The sequence below is a fragment of the Euprymna scolopes genome, chromosome 28 (genome assembly GCF_053919585.1).
Source record: "Euprymna scolopes isolate OS-2025 chromosome 28, ASM5391958v1, whole genome shotgun sequence".
Lineage (NCBI taxonomy): Eukaryota > Metazoa > Mollusca > Cephalopoda > Sepiida > Sepiolidae > Euprymna > Euprymna scolopes.
In genome coordinates, this window is record NC_136509.1 from 83,395,139 (window position 1) to 83,411,453 (window position 16,315).

Below are 16,315 nucleotides of genomic sequence, written 5' to 3' on the forward strand. Positions count from 1 at the left end.
CCACAGAAATGTTCAGGACAATGTCCTGCAAATGAGAGAAATATATAAAACATTGTAATTCCGATAATACAAATAAAATACATGACATTCCCACACCGGGAATCGAACCCGGGCCGCTGGGTGAGAGCCAGGAAACCTAACCACTAGACCATATGGGAGAATGTTGGCGTCCGATCGAACGGACATCTTCTTTACTTAATAATGCATGAGCATCACTTCATAAGAATGTTTGCTTTTCCCAGTTAATTATCAGCATATGGAAGCCACAGAAATGTTCAGGACAATGCCCTGCAAATGAGAGAAATATATAAAACATTGTAATTCCGATAATACAAATACAATACATGACATTCCCACACCGGGAATCGGACCCGGGCCGCTGGGTGAGAGCCAGGAAACCTAACCACTACACCATATGGGAGAATGTTGGCTTCCGATCGAACGGACATCTTCTTTACTTAATAATGCATGAGCATCACTTCATAAGAATGTTTGCTTTTCCCAGTTAATTATCAGCATATGGAAGCCACAGAAAAGTTCAGGACAATGCCCTGCAAATGAGAGAAATATATAAAACATTGTAATTCCGATAATACAAATAAAATACGTGACATTCCCACACCGGGAATCGAACCCGGGCCGCCTGGGTGAGAGCCAGGAATCCTAACCACTAGACCATATTGGAGAATGTTTGCTTCCGATCGAACGGACATCTTCTTTACTTAATAATGCATGAGCATCACTTCATAAGAATGTTTGCTTTTCCCAGTTAATTATCAGCATATGGAAGCCACAGAAAAGTTCAGGACAATGCCCTGCAAATGAGAGAAATATATAAAACATTGTACTTCCGATAATACAAATAAAATACATGACATTCCCACACCGGGAATCGAACCCGGGCCGCTGGGTGAGAGCCAGGAATCCTAACCACTAGACCATATGGGAGAATGTTGGCTTCCGATCGAACGGACATCTTCTTTACTTAATAATGCATGAGCATCACTTCATAAGAATGTTTGCTTTTCCCAGTTAATTATCAGCATATGGAAGCCACAGAAAAGTTCAGGATAATGCCCTGCAAATGAGAGAAATATATAAAACATTGTAATTCCGATAATACAAATAAAATACATGACATTCCCACACCGGGAATCGAACCCGGGCCGCTGGGTGAGAGCCAGGAATCCTAACCACTAGACCATATGGGAAAATGTTGGCTTCCGATCGAACAGACATCTTCTTTACTAAATAATGCATGAGCATCACTTCATAAGAATGTTTGCTTTTCCCAGTTAATTATCAGCATATGGAAGCCACAGAAATGTTCAGGACAATGCCCTGCAAATGAGAAAAATATATAAAACATTGTAATTCCGATAATACAAATAAAATACATGACATTCCCACACCGGGAATCGAACCCGGGCCGCCTGGGGGAGAGCCAGGAATCCTAACCACTAGACCATATGGGAGAATGTTGGCTTCCGATCGAACGGACATCTTCTTTACTTAATAATGCATGAGCATCACTTCATAAGAATGTTTGCTTTTCCCAGTTAATTATCAGCATATGGAAGCCACAGAAATGTTCAGGACAATGCCCTGCAAATGAGAGAAATATATAAAACATTGTAATTCCGATAATACAAATACAATACATGACATTCCCACACCGGGAATCGGACCCGGGCCGCTGGGTGAGAGCCAGGAAACCTAACCACTACACCATATGGGAGAATGTTGGCTTCCGATCGAACGGACATCTTCTTTACTTAATAATGCATGAGCATCACTTCATAAGAATGTTTGCTTTTCCCAGTTAATTATCAGCATATGGAAGCCACAGAAAAGTTCAGGACAATGCCCTGCAAATGAGAGAAATATATAAAACATTGTAATTCCGATAATACAAATAAAATACATGACATTCCCACACCGGGAATCGAACCAGGGCCGCCTGGGTGAGAGCCAGGAATCCTAACCACTAGACCATATGGGAGAATGTTGGCTTCCGATCGAACGGACATCTTCTTTACTTAATAATGCATGAGCATCACTTCATAAGAATGTTTGCTTTTCCCAGTTAATTATCAGCATATGGAAGCCACAGAAAAGTTCAGGACAATACCCTGCAAATGAGAGAAATATATGACACATTGTAATTCCGATAATACAAATAAAATACATGACATTCCCACACCGGGAATCGAACCCGGGTCGCCTGGGTGAGAGCCAGGAATCCTAACCACTAGACCATATGGGAGAATGTTGGCTTCCGATCGAATGGACATCTTCTTTACTTAATAATGCATGAGCATCACTTCATAAGAATGTTTGCTTTTCCCAGTTAATTATCAGCATATGGAAGCCACAGAAAAGTTCAGGATAATGCCCTGCAAATGAGAGAAATATATAAAACATTGTAATTCCGATAATACAAATAAAATACATGACATTCCCACACCGGGAATCGAACCCGGGCCGCCTGGGTGAGAGCCAGGAATCCTAACCACTAGACCATATGGGAGAATGTTGGCTTCCGATCGAACGGACATCTTCTTTACTTAATAATGCATGAGCATCACTTCATAAGAATGTTTGCTTTTCCCAGTTAATTATCAGCATATGGAAGCCACAGAAATGTTCAGGACAATGCCCTGCAAATGCGAGAAATATATAAAACATTGTAATTCCGATAATACAAATACAATACATGACATTCCCACACCGGGAATCGGACCCGGGCCGCTGGGTGAGAGCCAGGAAACCTAACCACTACACCATATGGGAGAATGTTGGCTTCCGATCGAACGGACATCTTCTTTACTTAATAATGCATGAGCATCACTTCATAAGAATGTTTGCTTTTCCCAGTTAATTATCAGCATATGGAAGCCACAGAAAAGTTCAGGACAATGCCCTGCAAATGAGAGAAATATATAAAACATTGTAATTCCGATAATACAAATAAAATACATGACATTCCCACACCGGGAATCGAACCCGGGCCGCCTGGGTGAGAGCCAGGAATCCTAACCACTAGACCATATGGGAGAATGTTGGCTTCCGATCGAACGGACATCTTCTTTTCTTAATAATGCATGAGCATCACTTCATAAGAATGTTTACTTTTCTAAGTCAATTATCAGCATATGGAAGCCACAGAAAAGTTCAGGACAATGCCCTGCAAATGAGAGAAATATATGAAACATTGTAATTCCGATAATACAAATAAAATACATGACATTCCCACACCGGGAATCGAACCCGGGGTGCCTGGGTGAGAGCCAGGAATCCTAACCACTAGACCATATGGGAGAATGTTGGCTTCCGATCGAACGGACATCTTCTTTACTTAATAATGCATGAGCATCACTTCATAAGAATGTTTGCTTTTCCCAGTTAATTATCAGCATATGGAAGCCACAGAAAAGTTCAGGACAATGCCCTGCAAAGGAGAGAAATATATAAAACATTGTAATTCCGATAATACAAATAAAATACATGACGTTCCCACACCGGGAATCGAACCCGGGCCGCTGGTTGAGAGCCAGGAAACCTAACCACTAGACTATATGGGAGAATGTTGGCTTCCGATCGAACGGACATCTTCTTTACTTAATAATGCATGAGCATCACTTCATAAGAATGTTTGCTTTTCCCAGTTAATTATCAGCATATGGAAGCCACAGAAAAGTTCAGGACAATGCCCTGCAAATGAGAGAAATATATAAAACATTGTAATTCCGATAATACAAATAAAATACGTGACATTCCCACACCGGGAATCGAACCCGGGCCGCCTGGGTGAGAGCCAGGAATCCTAACCACTAGACCATATTGGAGAATGTTGGCTTCCGATCGAACGGACATCTTCTTTACTTAATAATGCATGAGCATCACTTCATAAGAATGTTTGCTTTTCCCAGTTAATTATCAGCATATGGAAGCCACAGAAAAGTTCAGGACAATGCCCTGCAAATGAGAGAAATATATAAAACATTGTAATTCCGATAATACAAATAAAATACATGACATTCCAACACAGGGAATCGAACCCGGGCCGCTGGGTGAGAGCCAGGAATCCTAACCACTAGACCATATGGGAGAATGTTGGCTTCCGATCGAACGGACATCTTCTTTACTTAATAATGCATGAGCATCACTTCATAAGAATGTTTGCTTTTCCCAGTTAATTATCAGCATATGGAAGCCACAGAAAAGTTCAGGATAATGCCCTGCAAATGAGAGAAATATATAAAACATTGTAATTCCGATAATACAAATAAAATACATGACATTCCCACACCGGGAATCGAACCCGGGCCGCTGGGTGAGAGCCAGGAATCCTAACCACTAGACCATATGGGAAAATGTTGGCTTCCGATCGAACAGACATCTTCTTTACTAAATAATGCATGAGCATCACTTCATAAGAATGTTTGCTTTTCCCAGTTAATTATCAGCATATGGAAGCCACAGAAATGTTCAGGACAATGTCCTGCAAATGAGAGAAATATATAAAACATTGTAATTCCGATAATACAAATAAAATACATGACATTCCCACACCGGGAATCGAACCCGGGCCGCTGGGTGAGAGCCAGGAAACCTAACCACTAGACCATATGGGAGAATGTTGGCGTCCGATCGAACGGACATCTTCTTTACTTAATAATGCATGAGCATCACTTCATAAGAATGTTTGCTTTTCCCAGTTAATTATCAGCATATGGAAGCCACAGAAATGTTCAGGACAATGCCCTGCAAATGAGAGAAATATATAAAACATTGTAATTCCGATAATACAAATACAATACATGACATTCCCACACCGGGAATCGGACCCGGGCCGCTGGGTGAGAGCCAGGAAACCTAACCACTACACCATATGGGAGAATGTTGGCTTCCGATCGAACGGACATCTTCTTTACTTAATAATGCATGAGCATCACTTCATAAGAATGTTTGCTTTTCCCAGTTAATTATCAGCATATGGAAGCCACAGAAAAGTTCAGGACAATGCCCTGCAAATGAGAGAAATATATAAAACATTGTAATTCCGATAATACAAATAAAATACGTGACATTCCCACACCGGGAATCGAACCCGGGCCGCCTGGGTGAGAGCCAGGAATCCTAACCACTAGACCATATTGGAGAATGTTTGCTTCCGATCGAACGGACATCTTCTTTACTTAATAATGCATGAGCATCACTTCATAAGAATGTTTGCTTTTCCCAGTTAATTATCAGCATATGGAAGCCACAGAAAAGTTCAGGACAATGCCCTGCAAATGAGAGAAATATATAAAACATTGTACTTCCGATAATACAAATAAAATACATGACATTCCCACACCGGGAATCGAACCCGGGCCGCTGGGTGAGAGCCAGGAATCCTAACCACTAGACCATATGGGAGAATGTTGGCTTCCGATCGAACGGACATCTTCTTTACTTAATAATGCATGAGCATCACTTCATAAGAATGTTTGCTTTTCCCAGTTAATTATCAGCATATGGAAGCCACAGAAAAGTTCAGGATAATGCCCTGCAAATGAGAGAAATATATAAAACATTGTAATTCCGATAATACAAATAAAATACATGACATTCCCACACCGGGAATCGAACCCGGGCCGCTGGGTGAGAGCCAGGAATCCTAACCACTAGACCATATGGGAAAATGTTGGCTTCCGATCGAACAGACATCTTCTTTACTAAATAATGCATGAGCATCACTTCATAAGAATGTTTGCTTTTCCCAGTTAATTATCAGCATATGGAAGCCACAGAAATGTTCAGGACAATGCCCTGCAAATGAGAAAAATATATAAAACATTGTAATTCCGATAATACAAATAAAATACATGACATTCCCACACCGGGAATCGAACCCGGGCCGCCTGGGGGAGAGCCAGGAATCCTAACCACTAGACCATATGGGAGAATGTTGGCTTCCGATCGAACGGACATCTTCTTTACTTAATAATGCATGAGCATCACTTCATAAGAATGTTTGCTTTTCCCAGTTAATTATCAGCATATGGAAGCCACAGAAATGTTCAGGACAATGCCCTGCAAATGAGAGAAATATATAAAACATTGTAATTCCGATAATACAAATACAATACATGACATTCCCACACCGGGAATCGGACCCGGGCCGCTGGGTGAGAGCCAGGAAACCTAACCACTACACCATATGGGAGAATGTTGGCTTCCGATCGAACGGACATCTTCTTTACTTAATAATGCATGAGCATCACTTCATAAGAATGTTTGCTTTTCCCAGTTAATTATCAGCATATGGAAGCCACAGAAAAGTTCAGGACAATGCCCTGCAAATGAGAGAAATATATAAAACATTGTAATTCCGATAATACAAATAAAATACATGACATTCCCACACCGGGAATCGAACCAGGGCCGCCTGGGTGAGAGCCAGGAATCCTAACCACTAGACCATATGGGAGAATGTTGGCTTCCGATCGAACGGACATCTTCTTTACTTAATAATGCATGAGCATCACTTCATAAGAATGTTTGCTTTTCCCAGTTAATTATCAGCATATGGAAGCCACAGAAAAGTTCAGGACAATACCCTGCAAATGAGAGAAATATATGACACATTGTAATTCCGATAATACAAATAAAATACATGACATTCCCACACCGGGAATCGAACCCGGGTCGCCTGGGTGAGAGCCAGGAATCCTAACCACTAGACCATATGGGAGAATGTTGGCTTCCGATCGAACGGACATCTTCTTTACTTAATAATGCATGAGCATCACTTCATAAGAATGTTTGCTTTTCCCAGTTAATTATCAGCATATGGAAGCCACAGAAAAGTTCAGGATAATGCCCTGCAAATGAGAGAAATATATAAAACATTGTAATTCCGATAATACAAATAAAATACATGACATTCCCACACCGGGAATCGAACCCGGGCCGCTGGGTGAAAGCCAGGAATCCTTACCACTAGACCATATTGGAGAATGTTGGCTTCCGATCGAACGGACGTCTTCTTTACTTAATAATGCATGAGCATCACTTCATAAGAATGTTTTTTTTCCCAGTTAATTATCAGCATATGGAAGCAACAGAAAAGTTCAGGACAATGCCCTGCAAATGAGAGAAATATATAAAACATTGTAATTCCGATAATACAAATAAAATACATGACATTCCCACACCGGGAATCGAACCCGGGCCGCCTGGGTTTGAGCCAGGAATCCTAACCACTAGACCATATGGGAGAATGTTGGCTTCCGATCGAACGGATATCTTCTTTACTTAATAATGCATGAGCATCACTTCATAAGAATGTTTGCTTTTCCCAGTTAATTATCAGCATATGGAAGCCACAGAAAAGTTCAGGACAATGCCCTGCAAATGAGAGAAATATATAAAACATTGTAATTCCGATAATACAAATAAAATACATGACATTCCCACACCGGGAATCGAACCCGGGCCGCCTGGGTGAGAGCCAGGAATCCTAACCACTAGACCATATGGGAGAATGTTGGCTTCCGATCGAACGGATATCTTCTTTACTTAATAATGCATGAGCATCACTTCATAAGAATGTTTGCTTTTCCCAGTTAATTATCAGCAAATGGAAGCCACAGAAAAGTTCAGGACAATGCCCTGCAAATGAGAGAAATATATAAAACATTGTAATTCCGATAATACAAATAAAATACATGACATTCCCACACCGGGAATCGAACCCGGGCCGCCTGGGTGAGAGCCAGGAATCCTAACCACTAGACCATATGGGAGAATGTTGGCTTCAGATCGAACGGACATCTTCTTTACTTAATAATGCATGAGCATCACTTCATAAGAATGTTTGCTTTTCCCAGTTAATTATCAGCATATGGAAGCCACAGAAAAGTTCAGGATAATGCCCTGCAAATGAGAGAAATATATAAAACATTGTAATTCCGATAATACAAATAAAATACATGACATTCCCACACCGGGAATCGAACCCGGGCCGCTGGGTGAGAGCCAGGAATCCTAACCACTACACCATATTGGAGAATGTTGGCTTCCGATCGAACGGACATCTTCTTTACTTAATAATGCATGAGCATCACTTCATAAGAATGTTTGTTTTTCCCAGTTAATTATCAGCATATGGAAGCCACAGAAAAGTTCAGGACAATGCCCTGCAAAGGAGAGAAATATATAAAACATTGTAATTCCGATAATACAAATAAAATACATGACGTTCCCACACCGGGAATCGAACCCGGGCCGCTGGTTGAGAGCCAGGAAACCTAACCACTAGACCATATGGGAGAATGTTGGCTTCCGATCGAACGGACATCTTCTTTACTTAATAATGCATGAGCATCACTTCATAAGAATGTTTGCTTTTCCCAGTTAATTATCAGCATATGGAAGCCACAGAAAAGTTCAGGACAATGCCCTGCAAATGAGAGAAATATATAAAACATTGTAATTCCGATAATACAAATAAAATACGTGACATTCCAACACCGGGAATCGAACCCGGGCCGCCTGGGTGAGAGCCAGGAATCCTAACCACTAGACCATATTGGAGAATGTTGGCTTCCGATCGAACGGACATCTTCTTTACTTAATAATGCATGAGCATCACTTCATAAGAATGTTTGCTTTTCCCAGTTAATTATCAGCATATGGAAGCCACAGAAAAGTTCAGGACAATGCCCTGCAAATGAGAGAAATATAAAAAACATTGTACTTCCGATAATACATATAAAATACATGACATTCCCACACCGGGAATCGAACCCGGGCCGCTGGGTGAGAGCCAGGAATCCTAACCACTAGACCATATGGGAGAATGTTGGCTTCCGATCGAACGGACATCTTCTTTACTTAATAATGCATGAGCATCACTTCATAAGAATGTTTGCTTTTCCCAGTTAATTATCAGCATATGGAAGCCACAGAAAAGTTCAGGACAATGCCCTGCAAATGAGAGAAATATATAAAACATTGTAATTCCGATAATACAAATAAAATACATGACATTCCCACACCTGGAATCGAACCCGGGCCGCCTGGGTGAGAGCCAGGAATCCTTACCACTAGACCATATGGGAAAATGTTGGCTTCCGATCGAACAGACATCTTCTTTACTAAATAATGCATGAGCATCACTTCATAAGAATGTTTGCTTTTCCCAGTTAATTATCAGCATATGGAAGCCACAGAAAAGTTCAGGATAATGCCCTGCAAATGAGAGAAATATATAAAACATTGTAATTCCGATAATACAAATAAAATACATGACATTCCCACACCGGGAATCGAACCCGGGCCGCTGGGTGAGAGCCAGGAATCCTAACCACTAGACCATATTGGAGAATGTTGGCTTCCGATCGAACGGACATCTTCTTTACTTAATAATGCATGAGCATCACTTCATAAGAATGTTTGCTTTTCCCAGTTAATTATCAGCATATGGAAGCCACAGAAATGTTCAGGACAATGCCCTGCAAATGAGAGAAATATATAAAACATTGTAATTCCGATAATACAAATAAAATACATGACATTCCCACACCGGGAATCGAACCCGGGCCGCTGGGTGAGAGCAAGGAATCCTAACCACTAGACCATATGGGAGAATGTTGGCTTCCGATCGAACGGACATCTTCTTTACTTAATAATGCATGAGCATCACTTCATAAGAATGTTTGCTTTTCCCAGTTAATTATCAGCATATGGAAGCCACAGAAAAGTTCAGGATAATGCCCTGCAAATGAGAGAAATATATAAAACATTGTAATTCCGATAATACAAATAAAATACATGACATTCCCACACCGGGAATCGAACCCGGGCCGCTGGGTGAGAGCCAGGAATCCTAACCACTAGACCATATGGGAAAATGTTGGCTTCCGATCGAACAGACATCTTCTTTACTTAATAATGCATGAGCATCACTTCATAAGAATGTTTGCTTTTCCCAGTTAATTATCAGCATATGGAAGCCACAGAAATGTTCAGGACAATGCCCTGCAAATGAGAGAAATATATAAAACATTGTAATTCCGATAATACAAATACAATACATGACATTCCCACACCGGGAATCGGACCCGGGCCGCTAGGTGAGAGCCAGGAAACCTAACCACTACACCATATGGGAGAATGTTGGCTTCCGATCGAACGGATATCTACTTTACTTAATAATGCATGAGCATCACTTCATAAGAATGTTTGCTTTTCCCAGTTAATTATCAGCATATGGAAGCCACAGAAAAGTTCAGGACAATGCCCTGCAAATGAGAGAAATATATAAAACATTGTACTTCCGATAATACAAATAAAATACATGACATTCCCACACTGGGAATCGAACCCGGGCCGCTGGGTGAGAGCCAGGAATCCTAACCACTAGACCATATGGGAGAATGTTGGCTTCCGATCGAACGGACATCTTCTTTACTTAATAATGCATGAGCATCACTTCATAAGAATGTTTGCTTTTCCCAGTTAATTATCAGCATATGGAAGCCACAGAAAAGTTCAGGATAATGCCCTGCAAATGAGAGAAATATATAAAACATTGTAATTCCGATAATACAAATAAAATACATGACATTCCCACACCGGGAATCGAACCCGGGCCGCTGGGTGAGAGCCAGGAATCCTAACCACTAGACCATATGGGAAAATGTTGGCTTCCGATCGAACAGACATCTTCTTTACTAAATAATGCATGAGCATCACTTCATAAGAATGTTTGCTTTTCCCAGTTAATTATCAGCATATGGAAGCCACAGAAAAGTTCAGGACAATGCCCTGCAAATGAGAGAAATATATAAAACATTGTAATTCCGATAATACAAATAAAATACATGACATTCCCACACCGGGAATCGAACCCGGGCCGCCTGGGTGAGAGCCAGGAATCCTAACCACTAGACCATATGGGAGAATGTTGGCTTCCGATCGAACGGACATCTTCTTTACTTAATAATGCATGAGCATCACTTCATAAGAATGTTTGCTTTTCCCAGTTAATTATCAGCATATGGAAGCCACAGAAAAGTTCAGGACAATACCCTGCAAATGAGAGAAATATATGACACATTGTAATTCCGATAATACAAATAAAATACATGACATTCCCACACCGGGAATCGAACCCGGGCCGCCTGGGTGAGAGCCAGGAATCCTAACCACTAGACCATATGGGAGAATGTTGGCTTTCGATCGAACGGACATCTTCTTTACTTAATAATGCATGAGCATCACTTCATAAGAATGTTTGCTTTTCCCAGTTAATTATCAGCATATGGAAGCCACAGAAAAGTTCAGGATAATGCCCTGCAAATGAGAGAAATATATAAAACATTGTAATTCCGATAATACAAATAAAATACATGACATTCCCACACCGGGAATCGAACCCGGGCCGCTGGGTGAAAGCCAGGAATCCTTACCACTAGACCATATTGGAGAATGTTGGCTTCCGATCGAACGGACGTCTTCTTTACTTAATAATGCATGAGCATCACTTCATAAGAATGTTTGTTTTTCCCAGTTAATTATCAGCATATGGAAGCAACAGAAAAGTTCAGGACAATGCCCTGCAAATGAGAGAAATATATAAAACATTGTAATTCCGATAATACAAATAAAATACATGACATTCCCACACCGGGAATCGAACCCGGGCCGCCTGGGTTAGAGCCAGGAATCCTAACCACTAGACCATATGGGAGAATGTTGGCTTCCGATCGAACGGATATCTTCTTTACTTAATAATGCATGAGCATCACTTCATAAGAATGTTTGCTTTTCCCAGTTAATTATCAGCATATGGAAGCCACAGAAAAGTTCAGGACAATGCCCTGCAAATGAGAGAAATATATGAAACATTGTAATTCCGATAATACAAATAAAATACACGACATTCCCACACCGGGAATCGAACCCGGGCCGCCTGGGTGAAAGCCAGGAATCCTAACCACTAGACCATATTGGAGAATGTTGGCTTCCGATCGAACGGATATCTTCTTTACTTAATAATGCATGAGCATCACTTCATAAGAATGTTTGCTTTTCCCAGTTAATTATCAGCAAATGGAAGCCACAGAAAAGTTCAGGACAATGCCCTGCAAATGAGAGAAATATATAAAACATTGTAATTCCGATAATACAAATAAAATACATGACATTCCCACACCGGGAATCGAACCCGGGCCGCCTGGGTGAGAGCCAGGAATCCTAACCACTAGACCATATGGGAGAATGTTGGCTTCAGATCGAACGGACATCTTCTTTACTTAATAATGCATGAGCATCACTTCATAAGAATGTTTGCTTTTCCCAGTTAATTATCAGCATATGGAAGCCACAGAAAAGTTCAGGATAATGCCCTGCAAATGAGAGAAATATATAAAACATTGTAATTTCGATAATACAAATAAAATACATGACATTCCCACACCGGGAATCGAACCCGGGCCGCTGGGTGAGAGCCAGGAATCCTAACCACTACACCATATTGGAGAATGTTGGCTTCCGATCGAACGGACATCTTCTTTACTTAATAATGCATGAGCATCACTTCATAAGAATGTTTGTTTTTCCCAGTTAATTATCAGCATATGGAAGCCACAGAAAAGTTCAGGACAATACCCTGCAAATGAGAGAATTATATGAAACATTGTAATTCCGATAATACAAATAAAATACATGACATTCCCACACCGGGAATCGAACCCGGGCCGCCTGTGTGAGAGCCAGGAATCCTAACCACTAGACCATATGGGAGAATGTTTGCTTCCGATCGAACGGACATCTTCTTTACTTAATAATGCATGAGCATCACTTCATAAGAATGTTTGCTTTTCCCAGTTAATTATCAGCATATGGAAGCCACAGAAAAGTTCAGGACAATGCCCTGCAAAGGAGAGAAATATATAAAACATTGTAATTCCGATAATACAAATAAAATACATGACGTTCCCACACCGGGAATCGAACCCGGGCCGCTGGTTGAGAGCCAGGAAACCTAACCACTAGACCATATGGGAGAATGTTGGCTTCCGATCGAACGGACATCTTCTTTACTTAATAATGCATGAGCATCACTTCATAAGAATGTTTGCTTTTCCCAGTTAATTATCAGCATATGGAAGCCACAGAAAAGTTCAGGACAATGCCCTGCAAATGAGAGAAATATATAAAACATTGTAATTCCGATAATACAAATAAAATACGTGACATTCCCACACCGGGAATCGAACCCGGGCCGCCTGGGTGAGAGCCAGGAATCCTAACCACTAGACCATATTGGAGAATGTTGGCTTCCGATCGAACGGACATCTTCTTTACTTAATAATGCATGAGCATCACTTCATAAGAATGTTTGCTTTTCCCAGTTAATTATCAGCATATGGAAGCCACAGAAAAGTTCAGGACAATGCCCTGCAAATGAGAGAAATATAAAAAACATTGTACTTCCGATAATACATATAAAATACATGACATTCCCACACCGGGAATCGAACCCGGGCCGCTGGGTGAGAGCCAGGAATCCTAACCACTAGACCATATGGGAGAATGTTGGCTTCCGATCGAACGGACATCTTCTTTACTTAATAATGCATGAGCATCACTTCATAAGAATGTTTGCTTTTCCCAGTTAATTATCAGCATATGGAAGCCACAGAAAAGTTCAGGACAATGCCCTGCAAATGAGAGGAATATATAAAACATTGTAATTCCGATAATACAAATAAAATACATGACATTCCCACACCGGGAATCGAACCCGGGCCGCTGGGTGAGAGCCAGGAATCCTAACCACTAGACCATATGGGAAAATGTTGGCTTCCGATCGAACAGACATCTTCTTTACTAAATAATGCATGAGCATCACTTCATAAGAATGTTTGCTTTTCCCAGTTAAGTATCAGCATATGGAAGCCACAGAAAAGTTCAGGATAATGCCCTGCAAATGAGAGAAATATATAAAACATTGTAATTCCGATAATACAAATAAAATACATGACATTCCCACACCGGGAATCGAACCCGGGCCGCTGGGTGAGAGCCAGGAATCCTAACCACTAGACCATATTGGAGAATGTTGGCTTCCGATCGAACGGACATCTTCTTTACTTAATAATGCATGAGCATCACTTCATAAGAATGTTTGCTTTTCCCAGTTAATTATCAGCATATGGAAGCCACAGAAATGTTCAGGACAATGCCCTGCAAATGAGAGAAATATATAAAACATTGTAATTCCGATAATACAAATAAAATACATGACATTCCCACACCGGGAATCGAACCCGGGCCGCTGGGTGAGAGCCAGGAATCCTAACCACTAGACCATATGGGAGAATGTTGGCTTCCGACCGAACGGACATCTTCTTTACTTAATAATGCATGAGCATCACTTCATAAGAATGTTTGCTATTCCCAGTTAATTATCAGCATATGGAAGCCACAGAAATTTCAGGATAATGCCCTGCAAATGAGAGAAATATATAAAACATTGTAATTCCGATAATACAAATAAAATACATGACATTCCCACACCGGGAATCGAACCCGGGCCGCTGGGTGAGAGCCAGGAATCCTAACCACTAGACCATATGGGAAAATGTTGGCTTCCGATCGAACAGACATCTTCTTTACTTAATAATGCATGAGCATCACTTCATAAGAATGTTTGCTTTTCCCAGTTAATTATCAGCATATGGAAGCCACAGAAATGTTCAGGACAATGCCCTGCAAATGAGAGAAATATATAAAACATTGTAATTCCGATAATACAAATACAATACATGACATTCCCACACCGGGAATCGGACCCGGGCCGCTGGGTGAGAGCCAGGAAACCTAACCACTACACCATATCGGAGAATGTTGGCTTCCGATCGAACGGATATCTTCTTTACTTAATAATGCATGAGCATCACTTCATAAGAATGTTTGCTTTTCCCAGTTAATTATCAGCATATGGAAGCCACAGAAATGTTCAGGACAATGCCCTGCAAATGAGAGAAATATATAAAACATTGTAATTCCGATAATACAAATAAAATACATGACATTCCCACACCGGGAATCGAACCCGGGCCGCTGGGTGAGAGCCAGGAATCCTAACCACTAGACCATATGGGAGAATGTTGGCTTCCGATCGAACGGACATCTTCTTTACTTAATAATGCATGAGCATCACTTCATAAGAATGTTTGCTTTTCCCAGTTAATTATCAGCATATGGAAGCCACAGAAAAGTTCAGGATAATGCCCTGCAAATGAGAGAAATATATAAAACATTGTAATTCCGATAATACAAATAAAATACATGACATTCCCACACCGGGAATCGAACCCGGGCCGCTGGGTGAGAGCCAGGAATCCTAACCACTAGACCATATGGGAAAATGTTGGCTTCCGATCGAACAGACATCTTCTTTACTTAATAATGCATGAGCATCACTTCATAAGAATGTTTGCTTTTCCCAGTTAATTATCAGCATATGGAAGCCACAGAAATGTTCAGGACAATGCCCTGCAAATGAGAGAAATATATAAAACATTGTAATTCCGATAATACAAATACAATACATGACATTCCCACACCGGGAATCGGACCCGGGCCGCTGGGTGAGAGCCAGGAAACCTAACCACTACACCATATGGGAGAATGTTGGCTTCCGATCGAACGGATATCTTCTTTACTTAATAATGCATGAGCATCACTTCATAAGAATGTTTGCTTTTCCCAGTTAATTATCAGCATATGGAAGCCACAGAAAAGTTCAGGAAAATGCCCTGCAAATGAGAGAAATATATAAAACATTGTAATTCCGATAATACAAATAAAATACATGACATTCCCACACCGGGAATCGAACCCGGGCCGCCTGGGTGAGAGCCAGGAATCCTAACCACTAGACCATATGGGAGAATGTTGGCTTTCGATCGAACGGACATCTTCTTTACTTAATAATGCATGAGCATCACTTCATAAGAATGTTTGCTTTTCCCAGTTAATTATCAGCATATGGAAGCCACAGAAAAGTTCAGGACAATGCCCTGCAAATGAGAGAAATATATAAAACATTGTAATTCCGATAATACAAATAAAATACATGACATTCCCACACCGGGAATCGAACCCGGGCCGCCTGGGTGAGAGCCAGGAATCCTAACAACTAGACCATATGGGAGAATGTTGGCTTCCGATCGAACGGACATCTTCTTTACTTAATAATGCATGAGCATCACTTCATAAGAATGTTTGCTTTTCCCAGTTAATT

At 40.9% G+C, this 16,315-nt stretch overlaps 50 non-coding genes across 50 annotated transcripts; all 50 read right to left on the reverse strand.

The window, feature by feature from the left end:
• Positions 1 to 87: 87 nt before the first annotated feature.
• On the reverse strand, positions 88 to 158 carry Trnae-cuc (transfer RNA glutamic acid (anticodon CUC)). Its single transcript has one exon. It is a non-coding gene; the product is annotated as a tRNA-Glu (tRNA).
• Positions 159 to 613: 455 nt separating this feature from the next.
• Positions 614 to 685, reverse strand: Trnae-cuc (transfer RNA glutamic acid (anticodon CUC)). The gene has a single exon. It is a non-coding gene; the product is annotated as a tRNA-Glu (tRNA).
• Positions 686 to 877: 192 nt separating this feature from the next.
• On the reverse strand, positions 878 to 948 carry Trnae-cuc (transfer RNA glutamic acid (anticodon CUC)). Its single transcript has one exon. It is a non-coding gene; the product is annotated as a tRNA-Glu (tRNA).
• A 192-nt stretch (positions 949 to 1,140) lies between these two features.
• Positions 1,141 to 1,211, reverse strand: Trnae-cuc (transfer RNA glutamic acid (anticodon CUC)). Its single transcript has one exon. It is a non-coding gene; the product is annotated as a tRNA-Glu (tRNA).
• Positions 1,212 to 1,403: 192 nt separating this feature from the next.
• Positions 1,404 to 1,475, reverse strand: Trnae-cuc (transfer RNA glutamic acid (anticodon CUC)). Its single transcript has one exon. It is a non-coding gene; the product is annotated as a tRNA-Glu (tRNA).
• A 455-nt stretch (positions 1,476 to 1,930) lies between these two features.
• Trnae-cuc (transfer RNA glutamic acid (anticodon CUC)) lies at positions 1,931 to 2,002 on the reverse strand. Its single transcript has one exon. It is a non-coding gene; the product is annotated as a tRNA-Glu (tRNA).
• Positions 2,003 to 2,194: 192 nt separating this feature from the next.
• On the reverse strand, positions 2,195 to 2,266 carry Trnae-cuc (transfer RNA glutamic acid (anticodon CUC)). The gene has a single exon. It is a non-coding gene; the product is annotated as a tRNA-Glu (tRNA).
• Positions 2,267 to 2,458: 192 nt separating this feature from the next.
• Trnae-cuc (transfer RNA glutamic acid (anticodon CUC)) lies at positions 2,459 to 2,530 on the reverse strand. Its single transcript has one exon. It is a non-coding gene; the product is annotated as a tRNA-Glu (tRNA).
• A 455-nt stretch (positions 2,531 to 2,985) lies between these two features.
• Trnae-cuc (transfer RNA glutamic acid (anticodon CUC)) lies at positions 2,986 to 3,057 on the reverse strand. Its single transcript has one exon. It is a non-coding gene; the product is annotated as a tRNA-Glu (tRNA).
• A 192-nt stretch (positions 3,058 to 3,249) lies between these two features.
• On the reverse strand, positions 3,250 to 3,321 carry Trnae-cuc (transfer RNA glutamic acid (anticodon CUC)). Its single transcript has one exon. It is a non-coding gene; the product is annotated as a tRNA-Glu (tRNA).
• Positions 3,322 to 3,513: 192 nt separating this feature from the next.
• Trnae-cuc (transfer RNA glutamic acid (anticodon CUC)) lies at positions 3,514 to 3,584 on the reverse strand. The gene has a single exon. It is a non-coding gene; the product is annotated as a tRNA-Glu (tRNA).
• A 192-nt stretch (positions 3,585 to 3,776) lies between these two features.
• Trnae-cuc (transfer RNA glutamic acid (anticodon CUC)) lies at positions 3,777 to 3,848 on the reverse strand. Its single transcript has one exon. It is a non-coding gene; the product is annotated as a tRNA-Glu (tRNA).
• Positions 3,849 to 4,303: 455 nt separating this feature from the next.
• On the reverse strand, positions 4,304 to 4,374 carry Trnae-cuc (transfer RNA glutamic acid (anticodon CUC)). Its single transcript has one exon. It is a non-coding gene; the product is annotated as a tRNA-Glu (tRNA).
• A 192-nt stretch (positions 4,375 to 4,566) lies between these two features.
• Positions 4,567 to 4,637, reverse strand: Trnae-cuc (transfer RNA glutamic acid (anticodon CUC)). Its single transcript has one exon. It is a non-coding gene; the product is annotated as a tRNA-Glu (tRNA).
• A 455-nt stretch (positions 4,638 to 5,092) lies between these two features.
• Positions 5,093 to 5,164, reverse strand: Trnae-cuc (transfer RNA glutamic acid (anticodon CUC)). Its single transcript has one exon. It is a non-coding gene; the product is annotated as a tRNA-Glu (tRNA).
• Positions 5,165 to 5,356: 192 nt separating this feature from the next.
• Positions 5,357 to 5,427, reverse strand: Trnae-cuc (transfer RNA glutamic acid (anticodon CUC)). The gene has a single exon. It is a non-coding gene; the product is annotated as a tRNA-Glu (tRNA).
• Positions 5,428 to 5,619: 192 nt separating this feature from the next.
• Trnae-cuc (transfer RNA glutamic acid (anticodon CUC)) lies at positions 5,620 to 5,690 on the reverse strand. Its single transcript has one exon. It is a non-coding gene; the product is annotated as a tRNA-Glu (tRNA).
• A 192-nt stretch (positions 5,691 to 5,882) lies between these two features.
• Positions 5,883 to 5,954, reverse strand: Trnae-cuc (transfer RNA glutamic acid (anticodon CUC)). The gene has a single exon. It is a non-coding gene; the product is annotated as a tRNA-Glu (tRNA).
• Positions 5,955 to 6,409: 455 nt separating this feature from the next.
• Positions 6,410 to 6,481, reverse strand: Trnae-cuc (transfer RNA glutamic acid (anticodon CUC)). Its single transcript has one exon. It is a non-coding gene; the product is annotated as a tRNA-Glu (tRNA).
• A 192-nt stretch (positions 6,482 to 6,673) lies between these two features.
• On the reverse strand, positions 6,674 to 6,745 carry Trnae-cuc (transfer RNA glutamic acid (anticodon CUC)). Its single transcript has one exon. It is a non-coding gene; the product is annotated as a tRNA-Glu (tRNA).
• A 192-nt stretch (positions 6,746 to 6,937) lies between these two features.
• On the reverse strand, positions 6,938 to 7,008 carry Trnae-uuc (transfer RNA glutamic acid (anticodon UUC)). The gene has a single exon. It is a non-coding gene; the product is annotated as a tRNA-Glu (tRNA).
• A 191-nt stretch (positions 7,009 to 7,199) lies between these two features.
• On the reverse strand, positions 7,200 to 7,271 carry Trnal-caa (transfer RNA leucine (anticodon CAA)). Its single transcript has one exon. It is a non-coding gene; the product is annotated as a tRNA-Leu (tRNA).
• Positions 7,272 to 7,463: 192 nt separating this feature from the next.
• Trnae-cuc (transfer RNA glutamic acid (anticodon CUC)) lies at positions 7,464 to 7,535 on the reverse strand. Its single transcript has one exon. It is a non-coding gene; the product is annotated as a tRNA-Glu (tRNA).
• Positions 7,536 to 7,727: 192 nt separating this feature from the next.
• Positions 7,728 to 7,799, reverse strand: Trnae-cuc (transfer RNA glutamic acid (anticodon CUC)). The gene has a single exon. It is a non-coding gene; the product is annotated as a tRNA-Glu (tRNA).
• Positions 7,800 to 8,254: 455 nt separating this feature from the next.
• Trnae-cuc (transfer RNA glutamic acid (anticodon CUC)) lies at positions 8,255 to 8,325 on the reverse strand. Its single transcript has one exon. It is a non-coding gene; the product is annotated as a tRNA-Glu (tRNA).
• A 192-nt stretch (positions 8,326 to 8,517) lies between these two features.
• On the reverse strand, positions 8,518 to 8,589 carry Trnae-cuc (transfer RNA glutamic acid (anticodon CUC)). Its single transcript has one exon. It is a non-coding gene; the product is annotated as a tRNA-Glu (tRNA).
• Positions 8,590 to 8,781: 192 nt separating this feature from the next.
• On the reverse strand, positions 8,782 to 8,852 carry Trnae-cuc (transfer RNA glutamic acid (anticodon CUC)). The gene has a single exon. It is a non-coding gene; the product is annotated as a tRNA-Glu (tRNA).
• Positions 8,853 to 9,044: 192 nt separating this feature from the next.
• Positions 9,045 to 9,116, reverse strand: Trnae-cuc (transfer RNA glutamic acid (anticodon CUC)). The gene has a single exon. It is a non-coding gene; the product is annotated as a tRNA-Glu (tRNA).
• A 192-nt stretch (positions 9,117 to 9,308) lies between these two features.
• On the reverse strand, positions 9,309 to 9,379 carry Trnae-cuc (transfer RNA glutamic acid (anticodon CUC)). The gene has a single exon. It is a non-coding gene; the product is annotated as a tRNA-Glu (tRNA).
• A 192-nt stretch (positions 9,380 to 9,571) lies between these two features.
• Positions 9,572 to 9,642, reverse strand: Trnae-cuc (transfer RNA glutamic acid (anticodon CUC)). Its single transcript has one exon. It is a non-coding gene; the product is annotated as a tRNA-Glu (tRNA).
• Positions 9,643 to 9,834: 192 nt separating this feature from the next.
• Positions 9,835 to 9,905, reverse strand: Trnae-cuc (transfer RNA glutamic acid (anticodon CUC)). Its single transcript has one exon. It is a non-coding gene; the product is annotated as a tRNA-Glu (tRNA).
• Positions 9,906 to 10,360: 455 nt separating this feature from the next.
• On the reverse strand, positions 10,361 to 10,431 carry Trnae-cuc (transfer RNA glutamic acid (anticodon CUC)). Its single transcript has one exon. It is a non-coding gene; the product is annotated as a tRNA-Glu (tRNA).
• A 192-nt stretch (positions 10,432 to 10,623) lies between these two features.
• Positions 10,624 to 10,694, reverse strand: Trnae-cuc (transfer RNA glutamic acid (anticodon CUC)). Its single transcript has one exon. It is a non-coding gene; the product is annotated as a tRNA-Glu (tRNA).
• Positions 10,695 to 10,886: 192 nt separating this feature from the next.
• On the reverse strand, positions 10,887 to 10,958 carry Trnae-cuc (transfer RNA glutamic acid (anticodon CUC)). The gene has a single exon. It is a non-coding gene; the product is annotated as a tRNA-Glu (tRNA).
• A 192-nt stretch (positions 10,959 to 11,150) lies between these two features.
• On the reverse strand, positions 11,151 to 11,222 carry Trnae-cuc (transfer RNA glutamic acid (anticodon CUC)). The gene has a single exon. It is a non-coding gene; the product is annotated as a tRNA-Glu (tRNA).
• A 192-nt stretch (positions 11,223 to 11,414) lies between these two features.
• Positions 11,415 to 11,485, reverse strand: Trnae-uuc (transfer RNA glutamic acid (anticodon UUC)). Its single transcript has one exon. It is a non-coding gene; the product is annotated as a tRNA-Glu (tRNA).
• Positions 11,486 to 11,941: 456 nt separating this feature from the next.
• On the reverse strand, positions 11,942 to 12,013 carry Trnae-uuc (transfer RNA glutamic acid (anticodon UUC)). Its single transcript has one exon. It is a non-coding gene; the product is annotated as a tRNA-Glu (tRNA).
• Positions 12,014 to 12,205: 192 nt separating this feature from the next.
• Positions 12,206 to 12,277, reverse strand: Trnae-cuc (transfer RNA glutamic acid (anticodon CUC)). Its single transcript has one exon. It is a non-coding gene; the product is annotated as a tRNA-Glu (tRNA).
• A 455-nt stretch (positions 12,278 to 12,732) lies between these two features.
• On the reverse strand, positions 12,733 to 12,804 carry Trnae-cuc (transfer RNA glutamic acid (anticodon CUC)). The gene has a single exon. It is a non-coding gene; the product is annotated as a tRNA-Glu (tRNA).
• A 192-nt stretch (positions 12,805 to 12,996) lies between these two features.
• On the reverse strand, positions 12,997 to 13,067 carry Trnae-cuc (transfer RNA glutamic acid (anticodon CUC)). The gene has a single exon. It is a non-coding gene; the product is annotated as a tRNA-Glu (tRNA).
• Positions 13,068 to 13,259: 192 nt separating this feature from the next.
• On the reverse strand, positions 13,260 to 13,331 carry Trnae-cuc (transfer RNA glutamic acid (anticodon CUC)). The gene has a single exon. It is a non-coding gene; the product is annotated as a tRNA-Glu (tRNA).
• A 192-nt stretch (positions 13,332 to 13,523) lies between these two features.
• Positions 13,524 to 13,594, reverse strand: Trnae-cuc (transfer RNA glutamic acid (anticodon CUC)). Its single transcript has one exon. It is a non-coding gene; the product is annotated as a tRNA-Glu (tRNA).
• Positions 13,595 to 13,786: 192 nt separating this feature from the next.
• Positions 13,787 to 13,857, reverse strand: Trnae-cuc (transfer RNA glutamic acid (anticodon CUC)). The gene has a single exon. It is a non-coding gene; the product is annotated as a tRNA-Glu (tRNA).
• Positions 13,858 to 14,049: 192 nt separating this feature from the next.
• Trnae-cuc (transfer RNA glutamic acid (anticodon CUC)) lies at positions 14,050 to 14,120 on the reverse strand. Its single transcript has one exon. It is a non-coding gene; the product is annotated as a tRNA-Glu (tRNA).
• Positions 14,121 to 14,312: 192 nt separating this feature from the next.
• Trnae-cuc (transfer RNA glutamic acid (anticodon CUC)) lies at positions 14,313 to 14,383 on the reverse strand. Its single transcript has one exon. It is a non-coding gene; the product is annotated as a tRNA-Glu (tRNA).
• Positions 14,384 to 14,574: 191 nt separating this feature from the next.
• On the reverse strand, positions 14,575 to 14,645 carry Trnae-cuc (transfer RNA glutamic acid (anticodon CUC)). The gene has a single exon. It is a non-coding gene; the product is annotated as a tRNA-Glu (tRNA).
• Positions 14,646 to 15,100: 455 nt separating this feature from the next.
• Positions 15,101 to 15,171, reverse strand: Trnae-cuc (transfer RNA glutamic acid (anticodon CUC)). Its single transcript has one exon. It is a non-coding gene; the product is annotated as a tRNA-Glu (tRNA).
• Positions 15,172 to 15,363: 192 nt separating this feature from the next.
• Positions 15,364 to 15,434, reverse strand: Trnae-cuc (transfer RNA glutamic acid (anticodon CUC)). The gene has a single exon. It is a non-coding gene; the product is annotated as a tRNA-Glu (tRNA).
• A 455-nt stretch (positions 15,435 to 15,889) lies between these two features.
• Positions 15,890 to 15,961, reverse strand: Trnae-cuc (transfer RNA glutamic acid (anticodon CUC)). The gene has a single exon. It is a non-coding gene; the product is annotated as a tRNA-Glu (tRNA).
• Positions 15,962 to 16,153: 192 nt separating this feature from the next.
• Positions 16,154 to 16,225, reverse strand: Trnae-cuc (transfer RNA glutamic acid (anticodon CUC)). The gene has a single exon. It is a non-coding gene; the product is annotated as a tRNA-Glu (tRNA).
• Positions 16,226 to 16,315: the final 90 nt, after the last annotated feature.